Source organism: Sorex fumeus, unplaced genomic scaffold, assembly GCF_029834395.1.
Source record: "Sorex fumeus unplaced genomic scaffold, SorFum_2.1 ptg000054l, whole genome shotgun sequence".
NCBI classification, from domain to species: domain Eukaryota; kingdom Metazoa; phylum Chordata; class Mammalia; order Eulipotyphla; family Soricidae; genus Sorex; species Sorex fumeus.
The window spans coordinates 23184504-23207338 of NW_026606111.1; the positions used below are offsets into that span (position 1 = coordinate 23184504).

General features: G+C 42.4%; 1 protein-coding gene across 1 annotated transcript in view; it reads right to left on the minus strand.

Moving 5' to 3' along the window:
* BVES (blood vessel epicardial substance) overlaps positions 1-2817 on the minus strand; it is a 46449-nt gene extending 43632 nt beyond the window's left edge. The window contains exon 1 of the mRNA XM_056125222.1: positions 2545-2817. The gene's annotated coding sequence lies outside the window, so the exon portion shown is untranslated. The remainder of the gene's footprint in view (positions 1-2544) is intronic.
* Between the last annotated feature and the right edge of the window lie 20018 nt (positions 2818-22835).

Below are 22835 nucleotides of genomic sequence, written 5' to 3' on the forward strand. Positions count from 1 at the left end.
AGTGCTGCACTGAATCTTCTCAGCACTGTAGCTGTGTCTTGTTTTTTGATGAAAGGGGTCAGGGAGGCAGTGGGGGGTTCCCAAGGCCACACTCTGTGATGCAGGTCCATCAGGGCTACACCAGGTGATGTTCCGAGGTCATATGGTGCCAAAGATGGAACCAGTATCTGACTGCTCCCAAACCACTGCGCGATCAATCTCTCAAACTGGGCTCTACAGTTCAAGCCCCACAGCCTTGCTGACTGGGAAGTTCCCTCACACCTCCCATCTTCCAGTACTGCCAGCCATTTCTGGCAGGACCAGGTCAAGTGTGTGAGCCTCCACAACTAAAGAAGGGCAGCCTTTGGCCAGCAGGAGAATTAAAAAGATGTTTGAACACCATGAGCAGGGAGTGTGATCCCTTGTGGGTATATATGTGGACACCAAGCGACTCTGGGTGAGCGCTTATAAGGAAAGGGTGCAACCACTGGCAGGCATGTGTGCAAGCCTTACTAAAGGAGTAACACTCTCAGGCCAGTCTGACTTGAGGGTGTGAGACTGAAATCTGAGAAGTGGCCCTAGGTGAAACCACGATTTAATGTGCAAGCATCACAATCAAGCCCATCACCACCATAACAACAATTATCACATTGGACCCTTGACAAAAGATAGGTCATAGCTTTTAGGAATATGCAAACTATTCTGTTTCAGGAAAAAAATTTCAAATGGAAACCCAACATTCCTTTAAATTTAATTTAGAAACAGGTTTTTCTTCCCAAATAAGATCACACAAGCAACTGTACTTTTCCACTGTCTTCAACATACAAATATAAAGGGTGTAGGTGTTTGAATAATTGATACAGGCTGGGCATTCAAAATGATATTAATAAATAAATGGGGAAGAATGCCACATCTCTTAAAATGATAAAAATTATACACACATTCATAAGCAATCAATAAACTAATCAAGTCCATTAAGGACTTCTTTATATAATCCTGAAGTGGTTCATTAGTGTAAGAGTAATAATTGACACAGGTAATGAAGGTAATGAATGTTACAAAAGCAAAAGAGCACATACAACTCTAACTGCCTTCCAAATGTCTGAGTGAGTCAATAAAAATATAAATCTACTATAATGGGGGGGGCACCATTATTTAAAGGTACATTTATACAAAGTTTGCTCTAAGTGGCCAAATCAGAATTAATCTCATTATTTCCACAGGAAGACCGATATTAAGTGACATAGTTCTTATTATAATGTATTGAATGAACTTTATTATATGTCTATATATTTATATCTATTCTGAGATGCTGATTGCCTTTTATTTATAATTATAGATCAGACTTGACCGACTACAGCTTCCTCTGACACGAGTAAACAGATTCAAGTGGTTTACACCGCACTATTCTTTAGAAATAATTTGTTTAGGGGTAAAGTTAGACTGGTAAATTGGTAAACATAAGGACTAAATTGGACTAAATCAAGATAAATTATCCTTCTCCTATTACTTGGAGCCGAATTCCTTAAATCACTTGTTCGGGTAAATTCCCGTCTTAGGTGTTTGGTAAGAGGTCTAACCAGCCAAACCCCGAAACTAACAGGAGCACTCCCAAAGGACACCAACGAAAATAGAATAACAACAGCCAACAAAGAAGGGACTCGAATTTTCTCCGCAATTCTACCGGAATCTTTGCACATCGTGGGAATGACAAAAAATTATTAAGATACTAAGAGTCATTTCCCACTTATTTTTGTTTCACAGCAGGGAGCTTCTGGGACTTAACTGGTTTGCAACTCATTTCCCAACGCCCAAGAAAATTAGGGCTCTCGGGTAGGGGGCGAGGATGGTAGGGTCCCCGTCATCCGCGCTCCCCGGGGGCTCCGCTCACCTGGCTCCTTCGGGGAGTGTCCTTGTCCACGGTTCTAGACCCAGAAGGGTGAGCCGCGAGCGCAGCACCGCTCCGTCTCACACTCCCTGGGCTAGGAGCAGGAGGGTGACACGGTGCACCCGACTGCGCTCAGCCCTCCAAGGTGGGGGGCGAGGAGGCACCGTCGCGGGTTCTGTTTTGGGGGGAGGGATACTGGACACTCCAGGAGCCCCGCGGGGAGGGAAGAGCCGGAGGAGCTCATCAAGGGCTTCTCGGAGGCAGAGCGCGGGAAAGGACACCCGTTCGGGGCCGGGCTCCCGGGGAGGTGGGGGTGGGTGGGGGACGGGGTGGTGGTGATGGGGAGGGGGGAGGAACGACGCCGCTGGCGCTGCCTTGCCCGAATTGTGGCGGCCCATACCAGAGGGTCTGCCAGCTCAGACCCAGGGAGGAGGGCGGCTTCCAAGGACAGGGGACCCCCCTTGGTGAGGGCGAGGCCCGAGCGAAGGCGCAGCTGCAGCAGGGGCGCCGGGCGGCCGACTCCGGAGCCCGCAAAGTTGTTCCGAGTGGAGCTGGGATCCAACTTGGGCTTCCCGATTTAGCCCGAGAGAGCTCGAGGCTGCAAATAGCCGCGCGCGAGGGGAGGAGACGGGAGGGGTGCAGCCCGCGGCTCGGGGTGGCGCCTCCAAAATCCTTACCTGGCTTGTCCCAGGCACCGAGCCCGGGCCGCCGGGCCAAAGTTTGGGGTGGCAGCGGCTTGCGCTCAGAGGACGCGGACTCGACGGCGCGACGGGCACCCCACTCGGCGGGCCCGCGGGGGCTCGAGTCGCCGGGGCTGGTGCCGGGTCCCGGAGCCCGCAGCGGCTTTGACTAAAATAGGCATCGCAGCAGCGGCGGCGGCGGCGGCGGCCCGGAGTGGGGCGCATCGCGCACGCGCCCCCCGGCGGGCGGAGCCCGGGGCCGTGGCCAGGACTCCCCGGCCGGCTCCTCCTCGTCCACCCCGCGGCGCGCTTTCCAAGCCCCGCGGCCCCTCGTCCGCCTCTGGATTCTGCCCTTGTTTGGGCATCAGCTGGGGGGTGCCGGGCGGCACCTGGGACGGGCAGTCGGTGGGCGCCCCTCGGCCTCCTCTGGGGGAGAGTGTCCCAGCAGGGAGCGAGACCAAGGCGGAGCAGAAGTGCGAACTAGAAGCGTCGTTTCCTCCCCCCGTCAAAGTCCAGCGATCCACTCACACAACTCCTTTCTTGGGACTCCCCACCAAGGAGAGGGATTCCCCTGAGTCTTCAACCCGGCGGCCGAGTCTCGGAGGTTTGGTCCCCACGGACAGGACCCGGCCCGCCAGCCCCGCTGCTGCTGTCTTTGACACAACCCCGCAGGTTCTTCTCCGAAACGTGCATCCATCCCCGGGGGGGCCTCCACCACCAGCGATGCTCCGCCCGGATGCGCCAAGTCAGCTGGGTGGCCTGGAGACCACACGGTGGGAAATAAGATCCGCCAGTCTTGACTGTGTGTCAGGGTCAGCTCTTTGGGTAAGAAACGCAGGGGAAAGTAATGAAGAATTGTCGTGTGGGGGGCAGAAGAGGATGGTTTGGATGGACAGGCAGCAGTTTTCATCTGGAGTGACCAATGGTGGGCAAGAACTCGCGCCGGTTCGTTCGTGTGAGTCAAATGATCTACAAATAAAAAAGGCCACAGGTACCTTATAAAGGGAGAACCGGGGAGAATCTCTTTCCCCATTTGCAGAGTGTTTGAGAAACCGACTGAGTTTGAATCCTGCCTCTTGCTTCCAGTTAGCTGTGTGACCTTGGGTCAGTTCCTTTGATTTTCTTGTGCGCTTTTCCTTTTTATAACACGGGGGTGGTGATGGGGGCGTGGCGGAAAGGAGGATTAAAAAAAATCATAGCACTTGTACTTCATAGGACTATTTTAAAGAAGAAATATTTTATCTTTAAAATATAAATACTTAGAATGGTACTTGGTACATAAAATGTTACACTTTTAAGCTTTGCTAACTGGAATCGTTACAACACTACAAAAATTAATTTTCAAAGCTAATTTTTGGGGGTTTTTTTCCCCAGTGCTTTCCAACTATTTTGGTCATTGCTTCTCAATACATTCTAAGATGCAGATATAATACTAAATGTCCACAAAGACTTTGTATACATCTTCTTTGGAAAGTGGCTTATAATAATGAACACTGAAAAGGGCACCAAGTTAATTATAGGGCATCCAATTTTCTCAGTAGTCATTAGAAATTAATGTACAGGAATATACTAGTCACAGTAATGTCTGCTCATTGGACAGAACAGAAATTGGTAAACTATGATCATTATCCAGTTTTTGTTGTTTTTGAGCCGTTGCTGGGGTGAGTGCTCAGGGCCTACTCCTTGTCTGTGCTCAGGAATCATTCATGATGGGCTCTGGGGACCATATGAAGTGCCAGGGATTGAACCTGGGTCTGCTGTGTATAAGGTAAGTACTAGCCACAGTACCATTTCTCTCTAAGACATGAGAGGTACTACCCACTTTATACAGCCTAAAGCTAAAATGATTTTTACACTGTTTGATATACAAAAGCCAGATGAAGAATATTTCATGGTGTGAAATATATGATGTGAAAAATTAAATGAAATTCAAACATAGTGTTCATAAAGCGTGATTGGAATTCAGCCCCACTCATTCATTTATGGGTGTTTTTGAGCTATAGAAGGAACATTGGGTGGTCTTAGGAGAAATCATATGTCCCCATAAAGCCTGGACTGTTTTTTCCCTGACTCTTTTCTGAAAAATATTTGCTAACCTTTAATATGTAGCACAGCTTCTGACGCGCACAGATATAAGGTGCTTAGATGTGTCATTGAATGCTCAAAATAAACTATTTAAGAAGTAATAACATTTAAGAAGTAATAGCATTTATTTAAGAAGTAATAACTATTTAAGAAGTAATAACATTTATCTCCAGTTATTGAGAGTAAACTGAAGTAAGAGAGAGGTAGAATAACTGTTTCAGAGTCACACCACCAATGGGAAGCTGAACCAGGATGTAATCATCCATTCCAGAGCTAATAGACTCCCCTGCTAGCTACACAGGTCCTGCCACTTTCTGCCTTGTAGCTACAAGGGTTTTGAGGAAACTTGTTAAATAGGACAAGGCAAGATCTGGAAGTGTGTGAAATGTTCTAACCAGCATAATGACCACAGGTGACACAGTGGTGAGGGGAGTAAATGGTGTTTCTCTTTTTCCTCCTTTTGTCACTCCCTCCCTCTCTTCGTTTCTTCCCTCTCTATCCTTGGTTCCTTCTGCTCCTTCTCCTACCTCTTCTGCTAAATTTTCTGCATTGAGTAGATATTGTTTTATAGTAAGTTAAAAACTCTTAGGAGATAGCAAATTCTGGCTTTTTCAGTTTGGTGGGTCAGATTTGAGAGATTTGACTATGGCATCAGTTGTTCCTGGACAGTCCTTTCTTATCAGCTAGATAGAATGCCATGAGAAATCAGGTTATGTCGAAAAATGCATGCTTTTATGAAAAAAATGGAATTGTTTTTAATTGAATCACCATGAGATACACAGTTAAAAAGTTGCTCATGATTGGATTTCAGTCATACAACATTCCAACATTCATCCCTTCACCAGTGTACATTTTCTCACCATCAGTGTCCCCAGTTTCCCTCCCTGCCCAAGCCTGCCTCTATGGAAGCATCTCTCTCACTCTCTCTCTCTTTCTCTCTCTCCCTCCCTCCCTCCCTCTGTCTCTCTCTGTCTCTCTCTCTCTGTTCTCCTGGACATTATGGTTTGCAATACAGGTGCTGAAAGTTTATCAAGTATATCCCCTTTTTTTAATTTTTATTTTGCTATTTTTGGGTCACACCTGGAAATGCACAGGGTTTACTCCTGGCTCATGCACTCAGGAATTACTCCTGGCGGTTCTCGGGGGATCATATGGGATGCTGGGAATAGAACCCGGGTCAGCTGCATGCAAGGCAAACACCCTACCCGCTGTTCTATCACTCTAGCCCCCATGTATATCCCTTTACTTACTTTTAGCACTCAGTTCTTGTACAGAGTTATCATTTTCAACTATCATTGTCATAGTGATACCTTCTCTGCTTCTCTTTCCTAAATGTTCTCCAGATCCACTTATGACAAGTTTTCTACGAATCCTCGTGGCCCTCCTTTCTACTGCCCTTGGGTACTGGTCTCATTCTATATCTATCTCTCTCATTCTGACTCATTTCACTCAGCATGATACTCTCCATATTCATATCCATTTGTAAGTAAATTTCATGACTTCATTTTTCCTGGTAGCTGTGTAATATTTCATTGTGTAGATGTACCATAGTTTCTTTATTCAATCATCTCAGATATTCTAAAACTGAGTTTGTTTTGTCTAGATTATCATTTTTGAAATGTATAGAGCTAGAGATCACATAAGTAATACATTAAATATAAATGTATGCTTTTGATGTCAAGATAAGAGGGTTTTTTTGAGAGATTTTGGTTTTGTTCAATGATTTTTTATTTGGGGTTGCTTTTTGGTTATGTTTTAAAGATTAGGGCCACATCTAGCTGTGCTCAGGGCTTACTGCTGGCTCTGCATTCAGGGATCACTCCTGGTGGGGCTCCAGTAATCAAACCCGGGTCGGCTGTGTGTTTTTGATTTAGATGCAAATCAAAACAATAGTGAGATATCATCTCACACCACAGAGACTGGCATATATAAAAAAGAACAAGAGCAAGCAGTGCTGGTGCAAATGCGGAGGTGGGTAGAAAGAGACTCTCAAGTTGGTGTGAATACGGACTGGCCCAACCTTTTTGGAAAATAATTCAGGCATTCCTGAATTAGAAATTGAGCTCCCATACAACCCAGCAATGTCACATCTGGGATTGTAACCCGGGGAGGGGGGTGCAAAAACATAGAGCAGAAAAGACATTTGCATTTCTATGTTCATTGCAGCATTATTCACAATAGCCAGAGTCTTCAAAAAAAACCAAATGCCTGAGAACAGATGATTGGTTAAAGAAAGTATGGTACATCTACACAATGAAATACTATACGGATGTTAGGAAACATGAAGTTATGAAATTCGGAGAAAAATGTAGGCAGAATCCTCCATAACATTGAAACTAAAGGAATCTTCAAGGATAAATGACCAAGCAAGTGAAAACAAAGATAAACAAATGGGACTACACTTAGCTAAGAAGCTTCTGCACTTCAAAATAAATAGTGACCATGATACAAAGACAGCTCACAGATTGGGAAAAATTATTTATGCAACACCCATCTGATAAAGGGTTAATGTCAAAGATATATAAGGAACTGATAGAACTTTACAAGAAAAAGTGGGGAGAAGAAATGAACTGAAAATTCCTCAAAGAAGAAATACAAATGGCCAAAGGCACAGGAAAAAATGCTCTACATCACTAATAATTGGGGAGATACAAATCAAACCAACAAATGAGATATCATTTCACACCACACAGACTGGCACACATCCAAAAGAGCAAGAACAAACAATCCTGGCAGGGAAAAGGGGATACTCATTTATTGTTGGTGGGAATTCTGACTGGTCCAGCCTTTTGGGAAAACAATATGGACATTCCTCAAAAAGCTAGAAATTGAGCTTCCGTACAACCCAGCAATACCACTTCTAGGAATATACCCCAGGGTCCCAAAAACACACAGCTGAAATGCTATCTGCACTTCTATGTTCATTGCAGCACTATTCACAGTACCTGAGAACAGATGACTGGTTAAAGAAACCATGGTACGTCTACACAATGGAATACTGTGCAGCTGTTAGGAAAAATTAAGTTATGAAATTTGCTTATAAATGGGTGACATGGAGAGTATCATGCTGAGTAAATGAGTCAGAGGAGAGGGATAGATATAGAATGATTGGACTCATTTATGGGATATAAAAAACTATAATATGGCTAATACCCAAGGTCAGTAGAAACAAGATTCACGGTTGGAAGGCTACCTCAAGTACCTGGGGAGAAGGCAGTTGGTATAGAGAAGAGACCACTATGAGAAAGACAGTTGGAAATAGTCACTCTGGATAAGAACTGCATCCTGAAAAGAGGTAAAGAAACAAACATGATAACCTCTGAGTATCCATATCGCAAACCACAATGCCCAAAAGGGGGTGGGGGGGGAGAGAGAGAATGAGAGAGAGAGAAGAAAAGTGCCTGCCATAGAGAAAGGCTGGGGGGATGCTAGTGGGGGGGAAACTGGGCACATTGGTGGTGGGAAATGCACACTGGTGGAGGGTTAGGTATTGGAACACTGTATGACTGAAACCCAACCATGAACAGTTTTATAACTCTGTTTCTCATGGTAATTCAATAAAAAAAAATAAAGAAGCTCCTGTGCTTAGAACCTTCTGGGTCTTTCCCTGTATATCTCTTCATTTCGTATCCTCTATTACAGCCTTAATAACATGCAGAAAATACATCTCCTTGAGCTCTGTGAGCCATCAGAGCAAAATTTTCCAGTGATAAGGAGCAGAGCAGAGGCGGTGGGTAATGGGAATCCATGATATTTTGTTCCCTTTAAAAAGTTTTATTTACATTTTAATCACCATGATCAACAATTTTACAAAACTGTTAATCAGTTTCATGAGAACATTCTAATACCACACCCTCCACCAGAGTGTCTGCTTCCCTCCAATGTTGTCTCAGGGTTCCCCATCACTGCCCCGCTCCCTGCACTGCCCCCAGTGCTCACTGCTATGGTAAGCTCATGGTCAGGGTCACAGTCCTCCTGTTGTTCATCAATTTGCTCTAACGGGCCCAGTAATGTCTCCATTGTGACACTTGTTATTGTGTTTGGCATATCGAATACGCCACGGGGAGCTTGGAGCTTGCCAGGCTTTGCTGTGTGGGCGAGATACTCTCGATAGCTTGCCGGGCTCTCTGAGAGCGGCGGAGGAATCGAACTCAGTTCTTAGATTCTGTCTTGGTCTTTTGTTATTCCCCTGTGATGCTTCTTTGTAACCCACATATGAGAGAGATCATTCATCAGCTGCCCATCTCTTCTGGCTGAATTCACTCAGCATGATACTCTCCAGTTCCATCTGTATAGCAACAAATTGCATGATTACGTCTTTTGTTTGTTTTTGGGCCACACCCATCTGTTCTCAGGGCTTCTTGGCTCTGATCTCGAGGATCACTATTAGAGGCCTCCAAGGACCATATGGGGTGCTGGGGATAGAACTGGATCAGCAAGGCAAACATCTAACCTGCTGTACTATCAATCCAGTCCCCTGATTATGTCTTTTCTTATGATTGAGTAATATAACACGGTTTAAGTTTTTTTTTAACTGAATCACTGTGACTTAGAAAGTTACAGTTATTCATGATTGAATTTAAAGTATACTATGTTCCACACCAACACCTTCACCAGTGTCCACTTTCCTGCACCAATGTCCCCAGTTTCCCTCTTGCCTCCTCCCCAACTACCTATATGGGAGGCACTTTAAATATTTTTTTGTCCATTCCCTAACCTATCCTTCATCCCTCCACAGTGGCAAGCGTCCTACTAAGGACCAATTCTCCTGCTCTTCATCTTGATTACTTTTGGACATTTGTTACTCCCCTACTATTATTTAAATATTCCACATCTGAGTGAGATCATTCTTTGTCCCTCTCCCTCTGACTCATTTCACTCAGCATGATACTCTCCAGATCCACCCAAATATTAGCAAGTCTTACAACTTCATCTTTTCTTACAGTTGAGTACCATTGTATATATGTACCATAGCTTCTTTATCCAGTCAACTTGAGTTGTTTCCAGATTTTGGTTATTGTGAATAGTGTTGCATAAAGGATAGGAATGCGGATTGTGTTTTTGGACCCATGGGGTACATTCCAAGGAGTGTAATTGCTGGGAAGTTCAATGAGTAGATTTTTTTGAAGGATGCCCATATTGCTTTCTAAAAAGGCTGGGCTAGCTGACATTCCCACCAGCAGTGTCTCCCCTTCTCCTATTCCCCTATTCATAGCAACACTGGTTGCTCTTGCTATTTTTGATGTGTTTCAGCCTCTGTGGTGTGAGATGATAACTCATTTTTGTTTTTATTTGCATATTCCTGATGATTAGTGATGTAGAGCATTTTTATGTGCCTTTTGGCCATTTACATTTCTTCTTTGAGGAAGTTTCTGTTCATCTCTTTTCTCCATTTTTATGGGGTTGAATTTTTTGTTTTGGGGCCACACCCAACAGTGCTCAGGGGTTGTTCCTGACTTTGTGCACAAGGATCACTCATGATGGGACTCAGGAGACTGTATAGGGTCACCAGGGATTGAATCCAGGTCAGCTGCATGCGAGGCGAGTGCCCTACCCTCTCTATTATTGGTCTGGCACTATTGGATGTTTTAAAAATTATTTTGTAAGGTTCTATCAGTGCTTATATCTTGGATAGCAATCCTTGTTGGATTAGTTGTGGGCAAATAGTTTCTCTCAGTCTGATTCCATAGTTTCTTTATCCAGTCATCTATTCTTGGACACTTGGGTTGAGAAGCCAGAAGTGTGAATAAGTTGAATAAGTGATCCCCTCAAATATACACACCCCGTTTGTGTCTCTAAAGTGGAAGGCAGTGTTGCAGAATCGAACCCTTAAATTGTGGCATCTGAATTAACTCAGGGTAGTTAAGTTCAAGGACTGAAATTTAGCAGACCCAGTTAGTGTCTAGAAAGTTGGAGGATTGACTGGTTCTGGTTTGAGGAAAAAGTAATATTTGGTGCCAACAGTATGGAATACAGAAAGGAAACAATTTTCCTTCAGTAATGATGTTGTCCTGCATTGCAGTATCAAACCACTGTTTCACTCCCAAACAAACCCCCAAGCTCCAAATGTCTGCCTCTCCCCTCCCCACTAACCCCTTGCAACCACAGACTGGTTTCATAAGTTTATTCATAGCTTTGTCTTTCTCAAAATCTCATATAGTTGGCATCACGTGGTAGACTGACTCTTCAGTCTGACTTTTTTCACTCAGCAATATAAATTAAGGGCTCCTCTGGGTCTTTTTTTTTTTATCTCTGTAGCTTGTTTGACTACTATCTCTGAAAAATCATATATTGCTTGGCTTTCCACAGCTAGTTTATCTATTCTCCATTTTTCAGTCACCTTGGCACTTGTTGAAGGTTACTTGTTGATAAAGTTACTATAAACATTTGTGCACAGTTTGTGGTGGATATGTTTTTAACTTATTTGAATATATACAATGTCTGGATTGTATGTAGAATTATGTTAGCATTATAAGAAACCAACTAAAGGTTTTCCAGGTGGCTGTTCATCCCTTTACTAATGAAAAGGTCCTGTTGCTCCAGTTTCTTGCTTGCTTTTGGTTTTTTCACTTGTTTTTCTTTTTAATTTTAGTCATTCTAAGAGGTGTGATTTTGCTTTTTAATTGTGACTCAATTGATGAGCATGTTTAAAATAACCAAACAACTTATGTACAGAACAGGTGTTCTCCACCTTAGCCAACTAAAAATGAGGAAACAATATCTCAAAACAAAACTTTATACCACCATGTGTCCCAAGTCCCATATCCTACAAAAGATGGTTAAAAGAAATTTCTAAATACTTTAATTACGGAAATCAGTGAGACAATCCATTTTAAAAGTTAGACTATATTTGACTTATTGGACAATAAGCTTCAACCTAAAGAATTTAACTTTTGTGCAATATATCTATTAGCATTTAAAAATAGTCTGAGGGGCTGGAGCAATAGCACAGCAGGTGAGGCGTTTGCCTTACACGCGGCCAACCCAGGTTTGATTCCCAGCATCCCAAATGGTCCCCTGAGCACCGCCAGGGGTGATTCCTGAGCGCAGAGCCAGGAGTAACCCCTGTGCATCGCTGGGTGTGACCCAAAAAGAAAAAAAATAGTCTGAAAATGTATTTGAAGCACCATGATTTCCAATACTGCTGGAATGATAGGGTTTCATGCCAACAGCATTCCAAAACCACAGCCTCTACCAGGATCTGCTTCCCTACAGTGTTTGTCTCAATGTTCCCTCCCCAACCCATTGTCTCCCCATGATGGTTGTGTAGACCAGTTCTGTTGCCCAGTTGTGTAGACCAGTTCGGTTGCCTTTGCCATTGATTATTCTCTATGTTTTTATTTATATCCGTATACGAGCGAGATTATTCTGTATCTGTCAATTTCCTTCTAACTAACTTCACTCAGCTTGATCCCTTTTAGAGCTATCCATGTAGTGGCAATAACATGATTTCATCTTTACTTATGACCAAGTAAGAGTTAGATAGGGGTTGGGGACATAACTCAACAGAGCGGAGCATATACTTTGCATGTAGAAGCTTGGGGGGTTCTGTCCCTGGTACCATATGGTCCCTGGATGCCACAAGGAATGAACCCAAGCATTACCAGCTGTGGTCCAAAACCAAAAAAAGAAAAAGAAAAGACGCATAACTAAAATTCAAAAGAGGTTGGTCCTGAATTCTGAATTCTGAAGATAGTTGAAAGAATGAGGTCTCTGAAATTAGCAGCTGAATTAAAGCATGGTTTTCTATCTAGTAAAGATATAAATTCAGATGATTCATTAACCTTTTTCAAAGTCTCGGTTACCTGTATGTAAAATAAGGAATAGAATTATCTTTTTAAACTTGTATTATAGTCAATAATCTTATTTAAGACAGAATTTACAGTACTGTTACTGATGGGTCTTCTTGCATATAGTGTCCCAGTGCCATGCACTGACCCCCACCCCCACCCCGCCGCCAGCATCGCATTTCTCTCCATCATTGTTGTCTCAGGATTCCTCATTCATATCCACCCCATCCAACCCCCCTCTAGTCCCCATCTCCACAACATGGAGGAATATAATTCTTAGTTAACAGGATTGTTTTGAGACTTAGAAGCACCTGCATGTAGCTCTTGAGAGCTTAAGTATCCATTCCTTGCACCCCTCTCTTTGTTCTCTACTTGATACCTAAGCAATAGAAACTGCTACAGTTTCAATCATCAAAATTCCCTGGCCTGACGAAATAGTTCAACAATCCATTGAACACATGAAGTAGCTATCATTTATATTTGCCTGTTTTAAGCACAGCGGGTAGGGCGTTCGCCTTACACGCGGCCAACATGGCCGACCCGAGTTCGATTCCTCCGCCCCTCTCAGAGAGCCCGGCAAGCTACCGAGAGTATTCGATATGCCAGACACAGTAACAACAAAGTCTCCAATGGAGACGTTACTGGGCCCGCTCGAGCAAATCGACGATCAACGGGGGGGAAACAGAATATAATATACACAAGACTCTGATGTACCTGTAAATTGCAAGATTTTGATGCATGCTAAAATTTCCGGTGGTTTGAGATTTGAGTGAGCAGAAACACGATACTTTCTTCAAATATTTATTCATAAAAATTTGATCAGCATAAACTCTAAAAACTGGGCAACTGGCAGAACTACTATTTATAGTAATTCACCTTTTTGAGGTTCGCAGCAATGTTCTTGTGGTCACTATAATGCTAAAAGTTAGAGTCCTCCTGAGTTCCAGCAAAGCAGCCCTGGAGGTGCCTGAGCAGTCCAGACAGAGCAGTGCTGCATGGCAGACAGAGAATTGAAACTTCAGGCTCTGCATTGCTGTCCAAGCTTCACCAAGGTGAGCACTGCTGGTGGCCTCCAAAACAAGACCGAAAAACTGGAGCTTTGATATTTCTCTAATTTTTCTCACAGAGCTTTTCTTCTTAAAAGAGACATTGCGTTTTTGAATTATTTCAGTTGTTAACACTGACACTGTCACTGTCCTCCCGTTGTTCATCGATTTGCTCGAGCGGGCCCAGTAACGTCTCCATTGTAACACTTGGTACTATGTTTGGCATATCGAATACATCACAGGTAGCTTGCCAGGCTTTGCCGTACGGGTGAGATAGTCTCGATAGCTTGCCAGGCTCTCCAAGAGGGGCGGAGAAATCAAACTCGGGTCGGCCATGTTGGCTGCTTGCAAGGCAAATGCCCTATCTGCTATGCTACCGCTCCAGCCCAAGCAAAATGTACCAATGATGTCTGGAATAGGATTATCTAATCTTTCAGGAAATTATTTCAAAGATATTATAAGTAACCTATTATAATACAAACACATTTTTAATTTAAATTTTTAATTTAAAATTTTAATTTAATTTAAATTTAATTTTTTAAAATTAATTTTAAAAATTTAATTTAATTAAAAAATTCGAAGGCTCTGGGACTAGGACAGGTGGTAAGACATGTGAGACATGTTCGATGGGGTTCAAATATGGTATGAACCATGGGAACACCTGCAAGGGCGGTTAGAGGCCGCCCTATAAGCCTCTATCCCTCTCAGAGAGCCTGGCAAGCTACCAAGAGTATCCCACCTGCACAGGAGAGCCTGGCAAGCTATCCGTGGCGTATTTGATATGCCAAAAACAGTAAAAACAATGGGTCTTATTCCCCTAACCCTGAAAGAGCCACAAATACGGCAGCGTTAAGAAATATAAGCAAAGAGAGGCTGATAAAATCTCAGGGCCAAACTAAACTGCCAAAACGAAGAAGGACTAAAATGACTGTCTGTACTTTCAACGTATGTATGCTGGCATTGGAAGCATTCATCGAGGACCTGATGGTGCAAGTGCGGAAGACCAAGTATGACATTTGTCTAATGGAGACAAAAAGGCATCGATCATATCACGTCATTTTCAACACTGGAGAAGAACTGTTTTCGGAACATACGACAAAAGAGACATCCAAGGTGTCGGTGTCCTTGTCAACATGAACTTGGCCAGGAGCATTGATTCATTCAAATGCCTAACAACCTTAATTGGATGATTACACTTGAATAGTGTAATTGCTCACTGCCGGCAGTTTCTATCTTTGTTGTCTATGCACCAACATCCAAATATGATGAAGAAAAAATTGAGAAGTTCTACATGGAGCTGAAGAAGTTCTATAAAGAAGACCACACCTTCTACAAGACCATTGTCTGTGGTTTTAATGCCAAGATAGGACTGAGAAGATTGGCCGAAGAACTCCACATTGGGACCCATGGCCTAGAATGGAATGAACAGGGTGAGAGATTGTCTGAGTTCATCATGTCGACCAAGACCATCCATGGTAACTCACAGTTCCAGAAGGCCGAATCTAAACGTTGGATATGGGAGTCTCCCGGTGGACAGTTCCACAATGAAACTGACCACATCATATTCAATCACTGGTTTTGTCTGCCCCATGTCGCTGTTGTCCCAAAATTCCAAATGGGATCAGACCACCATCTCCTTCGTGCAAAACTCTACTACATGAAGCAGGGAGAAAGGGTTGCAGAGTTTAGGAAGAGAACTCCCAGAATGACCACTAACTGGGAGCTCTTTGGCACTATTGCGGCAACATGGGAAGGTGCTGTCATTGATGACATCGACGAAGAATACGATCCACTGGTTCAGCACCATCATGATTGTGCGAGAAATGCCGAGAGAGAGAAAGCCACAAAAAGATGTCTGTCTTCAAAAACTCTTAGCTCATTCACCAATGTGGCTTGGCGCAAACCTCAGGCAACCGCAAGCCAATGTCCAAGCTTGCAAAGCAGTGCAGTGCAGAGAAACAATAAAAGAAGACCTCAAGGAGAGAAAAGCAGCAGTGCTGGCAGATATGGCAGAAGCTGGGAAAAACGTTTTCAATGCCCACCTGTACTTCGCTAACTACAAGACCAAGATGACTGCTCTCCAACATCCTGATGAATCTATCACATCTTCCAGAAGGGCAATGGAGAAGATTATCCATGACTTCTACTCAGATCTCTTCGATAGCCATGTCCACCAGCACACATACCAAATTTTGCAGGATGGATATGTCGTTCTCAACTTCTCCCTTCCGAAATCCGACATGTCATCCAGTAAAGAAGTGAACAACACCTGGCCCAGGCAAGGTTAGACCTGAATACCTGAAGAATCTGCTGTCAGTACTCATCAATACACTGGCTCAGCTCTTCACACGCTACCTGTCTAAATGCAAGTTTCCTTCCCAGTGGAAAACCAGTAGAACCATTCTACTGTACAAGAAAGGAGACATCCACGACATTGGCAACTATCGCCCGATCTGCTTGTTGTCCGTCGTCTACAAGCTGTTCACTCAAGTAATCCTAAATAGGATTGGCAGAACACTAGATGAAGGACAACCATGCGAGCAAGCCAGGTTCCGAAAAGGACTCAGCACAATCGACCATATCCACATGGTAAAACCAAGCTCATTGAGGTTTCTTGGGAGTTCAAGATGCCACTCTGTCTAACGTTTATTGAATTAAAGAAAGCCTTTGATTCTGTTGAAACTGAAGCAGTCATCGAAGCCCTAGCCAAACAGGGTGTTCAAACTCAATACATCAGGATCCTCCATGAGCTGTATTACGGATTCACTACCAAAATCTCACCATTCTACAAGGAAGTGATCATCGATGTAAAGAGAGGGGTTCGACAGGGCGATACCATTTCACTGACTCTTCAGTGCCACCCTCAAGAATGTCATGGGAGTGAAGATAGATGGTAGGCAACTATACCACTTCTGCTTCACTGATGACCTCATTCTAATAACAGCAAACATTAGCCAAGTGGCACAAATGCTGGCCGACTTCAACCGCAAGTGTGGAAAGGTCGGACTGCAGCTGAATCTCACCAAGACAATGTTAATGAAAAACAGACTAGTCCCTGACATTCCATTTGCTCTCAACGGAACGAACATCTTCGTATGCGGTAGTTATATGTACCTAGGTCAAGAACTCAACATGATGAATGACCTGGCACCTTAGCTGTGCAGGAGGAAGAGCGCAGTGTGGAATGCCTTCAAGAGTGTCAAAGAAATGGTAAGAGGACAAAGACCCAGGCCCTACGAAAACAGGATGAAAAAGCTATTCGGGTCTCCTAAAGAGGAATCAAAAGAGCTATGCTTGGAGCATCACGCTTCACTCAAGTGAGAGAAGGAATCCGGAGTTCCGACCTCCATTGACGATCAAGAATCAGGGACGCTGTCTCATTTGCCAGGGCATCGAAAATCAGATGGGATTTGAGGACAACCGTTGGATTAGACTATCCATTACTGACTGGATTCCACGGGATGTCAAAAGATTACATGGCTGCCCACTTACGAGATGGTCAGACTTCTTTGTCAAGACCCTGAATGAACGGTTTGAGGTTCTTCATATTTCTGGAGTGAGCCAATACCTCTGGGCTACTCTAGCATGCAACAGGGACAAATGGAGACGTTACTGACGCTTGCTCGAGCAAATTGATGAGAAACGGGATGTCAAGTGATCAAGTGAATTTAAAATTTTAATTTAATTTAATTTATACATAAAATATTGCATTCAATGCTTTAGAATTATTCAGTCATAAAAGGAAAATCCTGCTAATTGCAACAATATGAGCATTATACTAAGTGAAATAAATCAGACACTCTCCCCTTTCCCCACAAAAAGGCAAATAAAATGTGATGTTACTTATGCGTATAATCTAAAAATTGTAGTTCACAGAAACAGAAAACAGATTGGAGCCTTCCAGAAGTAAGAGGGTGTATCAAATACCCATCCCTCCACCAGTGCCCATTTCCCACCACCATTGATCCCAGTATCCCTCCCACTCCCCATACCTCCCATCCCACTCTGCCTCCGTGGCAGGGCATTCCCTTTTGTTCTCTCTCTCTTATTGGGTGTTGTGGTTTGCAAAAGAGGCAATGGGTGACAATCATGTTTGGTCTATAGTCTACTTTCAGCATGCTTCTCCCATCCTGGGAGGATCCTCCCAACACCTTTATTTGGTGCTCCCTTCTCTATCTGAGCTCCCTTTTCCCCTAGCATGTGTGGCTGGCCTCCAAGCCATGGAGCAAAATTCCTGGTACTAATCTTGGCCATTCTTGGGTGTTAATCTCCTATTTTGTTACTTTATGTTCCCCAGATGAATGCAATCTTTCTATGTCTATCCCTTTCTTTCTGAGTCATTTCGCTTAACATGATACTTTCCATGTAGTACCACTTGTATGTAAATTTCATGACTTCATCTTTTCTAGCAGCTACAAAGTACTCCATTGTGTAAATGTACCAAAGTTTATTTCTTTATTTTTTTTATTAGTGAAACACCATGAGGTACAGTTATAGACTTACAAATTTTTGTGCTTGGGTTTCAGTTATACAATGATCAAGTACCCATCCCTCCACCAGCGCCCATCCTCCACCACCACAGGTCCCAGCATCCCTCCCACCCCCCATCCCCCCCATCCTACCCTGCCTCTGTGGCAGGGCATTCCCCCTTGTTCTCTCTCTCTTCTTTTGGGTACTGTGTTTTGCAAGAGAGGCATTGAGTGGCAATCATGTTTGGTCTATAGACTACTTTTAGCATGCTTCTCCCACCCTGGGAGGGTCCTCACAACACCCTTTATTTGGTGCTCTCTTCTCTATCTGAGCTTCCTTTTCCCCTAGCACGTGTGGCTGACCTCCAAGTCATGGAGCAAAATTCCTGGTACTAATCTCAGCCACTCCTGGGTGTTAATCTCCCATTTTGTTGCTTTATGTTCCCCAGATGAATGCAATCTTTCTATGTCTGTCCCTCTCTTTCTGACTCATTTCACTTAACATGATACTTTCCATGTAGTACCACTTGTATGTAAATTTCATGACTTCATCTTTTCTAACAGCTACATAGTACTCCATTGTGTAGATGTACCAAAGTTTCTTTAACCAGTCATCTGTTCTTGGGCACTCAGTTTTTTTCCAGATTCTGGCTATTGTAAACAGTGCTGCAATGAACAAACAATTGCAGATGTCACTTTGACTATACTTTTTTGCCTCTCTGGGATATATTCCCAGGAGTGGTCTTGCTGGGTCAAATGGGAGCCCAATTTCTAATTTTTTGAGAATAGTCCATACTGTTTTCCAAAAGGGCTGAACCAGTTGGCATTCCCACCAAGAGTGAAGTAGTGTCCCTTTCTCTCCACATTTGCACCAGCACCGGTTGCGGTTGCTTTTGTTCTTGTGGATATGGGCCAGTCTCTGTGTTGTGAAATGATATCTCATTGTGGTTTTGATCTTCATCTCCCTGATGATTAATGATGTGGAGCATTTTCTCATGTGCCTTTTATCCATTCGGATTTCTTCTTTGTGAAAGTTTCTATTCATTTCATCTCCCCATTTTTTGATAGGGTTGGATGTTTTCTTTTTGTGGAGTTCAACCAGTACTTTGTATATCCTTGATATCAACCCCTTATTGGATGTGTATTTGGCGAATATCCTTTCCCATTCTGTAGACTGTCTTTGTATTTTGGGGTTACTGTTTCTTTTGAGGTGCAAAAGCTTCTTAGTTTAAAGCAGACCCATTTGTTTATGTATGTTTCCGCTTGCTTAGGCAGTGCGTTTCATCCTTAGAGATTCTTTTAACTTCAGTGTCATAGAGCGTTCTACCTACATTTTCCTCCATGTATGTTACAGATTCAGGTATGATATTGAGGTCTTTATTCCATTTTGATCTGACTTTTGTGTCTGGCATTATACAGAGGTCAGAGTTCATTTTTTTGCAGGTAGCTGTTCAGTTTTCCCAGCACCACTTATTGAAAAAGGTTTCCTTGCTCCACTTCACAATTCTTGCTCCTTTATCAAAGATTAAGTGATCATATATTTGAGAGTCTGTGATGGAATATTCTGTTCCATTGTCTGTGGGTCTGCTTTTAGTCCAATCCCATGCTGTTTTAATTACTACTGCTTTGTAGTACAGTTTGAAGTTGGGAAGCTGATATCACCCATCTTCTTTTTCCCAAGGATTGCTTTATTTATTCGTGGGGACTTATTGTTCCATATAAATTTCAGAAGTGTTTTGTCTATTTCTTTGAAAATGTCATGGGTGTCCTGATAGGGACTGCATTAAATATGTATAGTGCTTTGGAGAGAATTGCCATTTTGATAATGCTAATTCTCCCTTTACATGAGCAGGGAATGTGTCTCCATTTCCTAGTGTCCTCTTTTATTTCTTGGAGTAGTGTTTTGTGATTTTTCTTGTATAGGTCCTTCACCTCTTTAATTAAGCTGATTCCTAAGTACTTGATTTTATGAGATACTATTGTGAATGAGATTGTTTTTAAAATATCTCTTTCTTCTCTTTCATTGTTTGTATATAGGAAAACCATGGACTTTTGGTTTTTGATTTTGTAGCCTGCCACTTTATATACAAACCTATTGTTTCTAGGAGCTTTTTTGTACAGTCTTTAGGATTTTGTAAGTATAGTATCATATTGTCTGCAAATAGTGATAGCTTGACCTCTTCCTTTCCTATCTGTATGTTCTTGATATCTTTTTCTTGCCTAACTGCTATGACCAGATTTTCCAGTAATATATTGAATAGGAGTGTTTTGTGCCTGATCCTAGAGGAAAGGCTTTTAGTTTCTTCCCATTGAGAATGATGCTTGCTGTGGGCTTGTGGTAGATGACTTTGACTATATTGAGGAAAGTTTCTTCAGTGCCCATTTTGCTGAGAGTTTTTTTATCATAAATGGGTGCTGGATCTTGTCAAATGCTTCTCTGCATCTAGTCATGGTGTACAATCTTTTTGATGAGTTATTGGATTCTATTTGCTAGGATTTTGTTGAGGATCTTTGCATCTGTATTCATCAGGGATATCAGCCTGTAATTTTCTTTCTTCGTGGTATCTTTGTCTGCTTTTGGTATAAAGGTGATATTTCCTTCATAGAAACTGTTTGTAAGTGTTTCTGATTCTCCAGTTCCTGGAAAAGTAAAAAAGGATTACTTTTAAGTAATTAAAATTTTTATTAAGTCCCTTTAAAGATTTGGAAGAATTCACTGGTGAATCCATCTGAAAAGGGAGACTTTTTATTACCGTTTCAATTTCCTTGATGGTGATAGGTCTGTTCAGATACTCTAAGTCTTCTTGGTTCAGCCTCAGGAGGCTGTAGGAATCCAGGAATTTATCCACTTCTTCGAGGTTTTCTTGTTTTGTTGCATAAAGATTCTCAAAGTAATCTCTGAGGATCCTTTGAACTTTTGTAGTTTTTGTTGTGATGTCTCCCTCTTCATTTCCAATTTAGTTTATTAGGGTTTTTCTCTCTCCCTTTCTTTGTGAGTCTTGCTAGAGGTTTAGCGATCCTTTATTGTTTATTGTTTATTTTCTCAAAGAAACAGCTCTTGGTATCATTGATCTTTTGGATCAATTATTGGGCTTCCATCTTGTTAATTTCTGCTCTAAATTTTATAATTTCCTTCCTCCTGCACAAGCCGGGCTCCTTTTGTTGTTCATTCTCCAAGCTCTTAAGCTGTGAGGTTAGGTTGCTTATGTGGGCTTGCTCTTCCTTCCTGAGGAATGCTTGTAGAGCTATATACTTTCCTCTTAACATGGCTTTTGCCATGTTCCATAAGTTCTGGTAACTCCGTCTTCATTTTCATTTGTTTCAGGGAATCTTTTGATTTTCTCTTTGATTTCCTTTCTAAGCCACTCACTGTTCATTAGTGAACTGTTTAATTTCCAGGTGTTTGATTTGATTTTCTGTTTGTGTGTGATTCACTTCTATTTTCAGTGCAACATGGTCTGAGAAGATAGTTGATACAATCTCTATCTTCTTAATTTATTTTTTGCTTGAGCACTTATCAGTCCACTTTTTAAAAAAATTTGTAGTAGTGAAACACCATGAGGTACAGTTGTAGATTTACAAATTTTTCTGCTTGGGTTTCAGTTATACAATGATTGCATACCCATCCCTCCACCAGTGCCCATTCGCCACAATTTTAAGGAGCTATGTTTTGTGGCCCATCATGTGGGCTATCTTGGAGAATGTTCCATGCACACTTTAGAAGAATGTGTATTCAACTTTTTGAGGATGAAGTATCCTGTATATATCTGCTAAGCCCCTTTCTTCCATTTCTTCACTCAGATAAAGTATGCCCTTGCTAAGTTTGAGTCTGGTTGATCTATCGAGAGGTGATAAAGTGGTGTTGAAACTCCCACTAGTATTGTGTTGCTATTGATGTCTTTCTTCAAGTCTATGAGTAGTTTTTTAAAATATTTTGCTGGTCTCTCATTAGGTACATGCACATTTAGGAGTGTAAGTTCTTCCTGATGTACAGATCCCTTGATCAATAAGAAATGACCTTCGCTGTCTTTTTTGACCTTCTTCAGTCTGAAACAAATGTGGTCTGATACCAGAATGGCCACCCCAGTTTTTTTGAGGAAACTGTTTGCCTGTAGAATTGTTTTCTAGAATTTGACTTTGAATCTGTTTGTTCGACTGTTCAGATGTGTTTCTTGCAGGCAGCAGAATGTTGGGTTCAATTTTCTGATCCATCCTGCCACTCTGTGTCTTTTAATTGGTGTGTTTAGCCCACTGATGTTGAGAGAGAATATTGTTATGGGATTTTGTCACATCTTTCTGCCGAAATTTGGTGTATTTGAGGGGCTTATCTAGTCTTAAAGTAGCCTGTTTAGTTGTTCTTGTAACCATGGTTTTGAGTCTTTGACGTTCATGAGTTATTGTTTCTCTGTGAAATTGTGTGTTGTTCCTTCTGATATGAATGAGAGTCTAGCTGGATATTTTTGGTGAGGCATTTATTTCATCGAGTTTTTTCACTATATCCCACCACTGTCTTTGTGCTCTGAGGGTTTCATCAGATAAGTCGACTGTAAATCTTAAAGATGCGCCTTTATAGGCAATTTCTTTCTTTGATCTTGCTCCTTTCAGAATTTTGTCTTTTTCTATAGTTTTTGTCATTCTGATCAGGATGTGTCTTGGAGTATTTTTATTTAGGTTTATTTTAGCTGATACCCTTCAAACCTCCTGAATCTGGTCGCATGTGCTTCTCAGCTCTGGGAATGTCTTAGAGCTGATGTCTGATAATTTTTTCTTCGTCAGGATTTTCTTCTTGTCCCTCTGGGACTCCAGTGATTGTTATGTTATTCCTCTTGGCTTCATGCCAATTTTCTCTTGACATTTGTTGGTTCATTTTGAGGCTCTTTTCCATTTTCTGCTGTTGT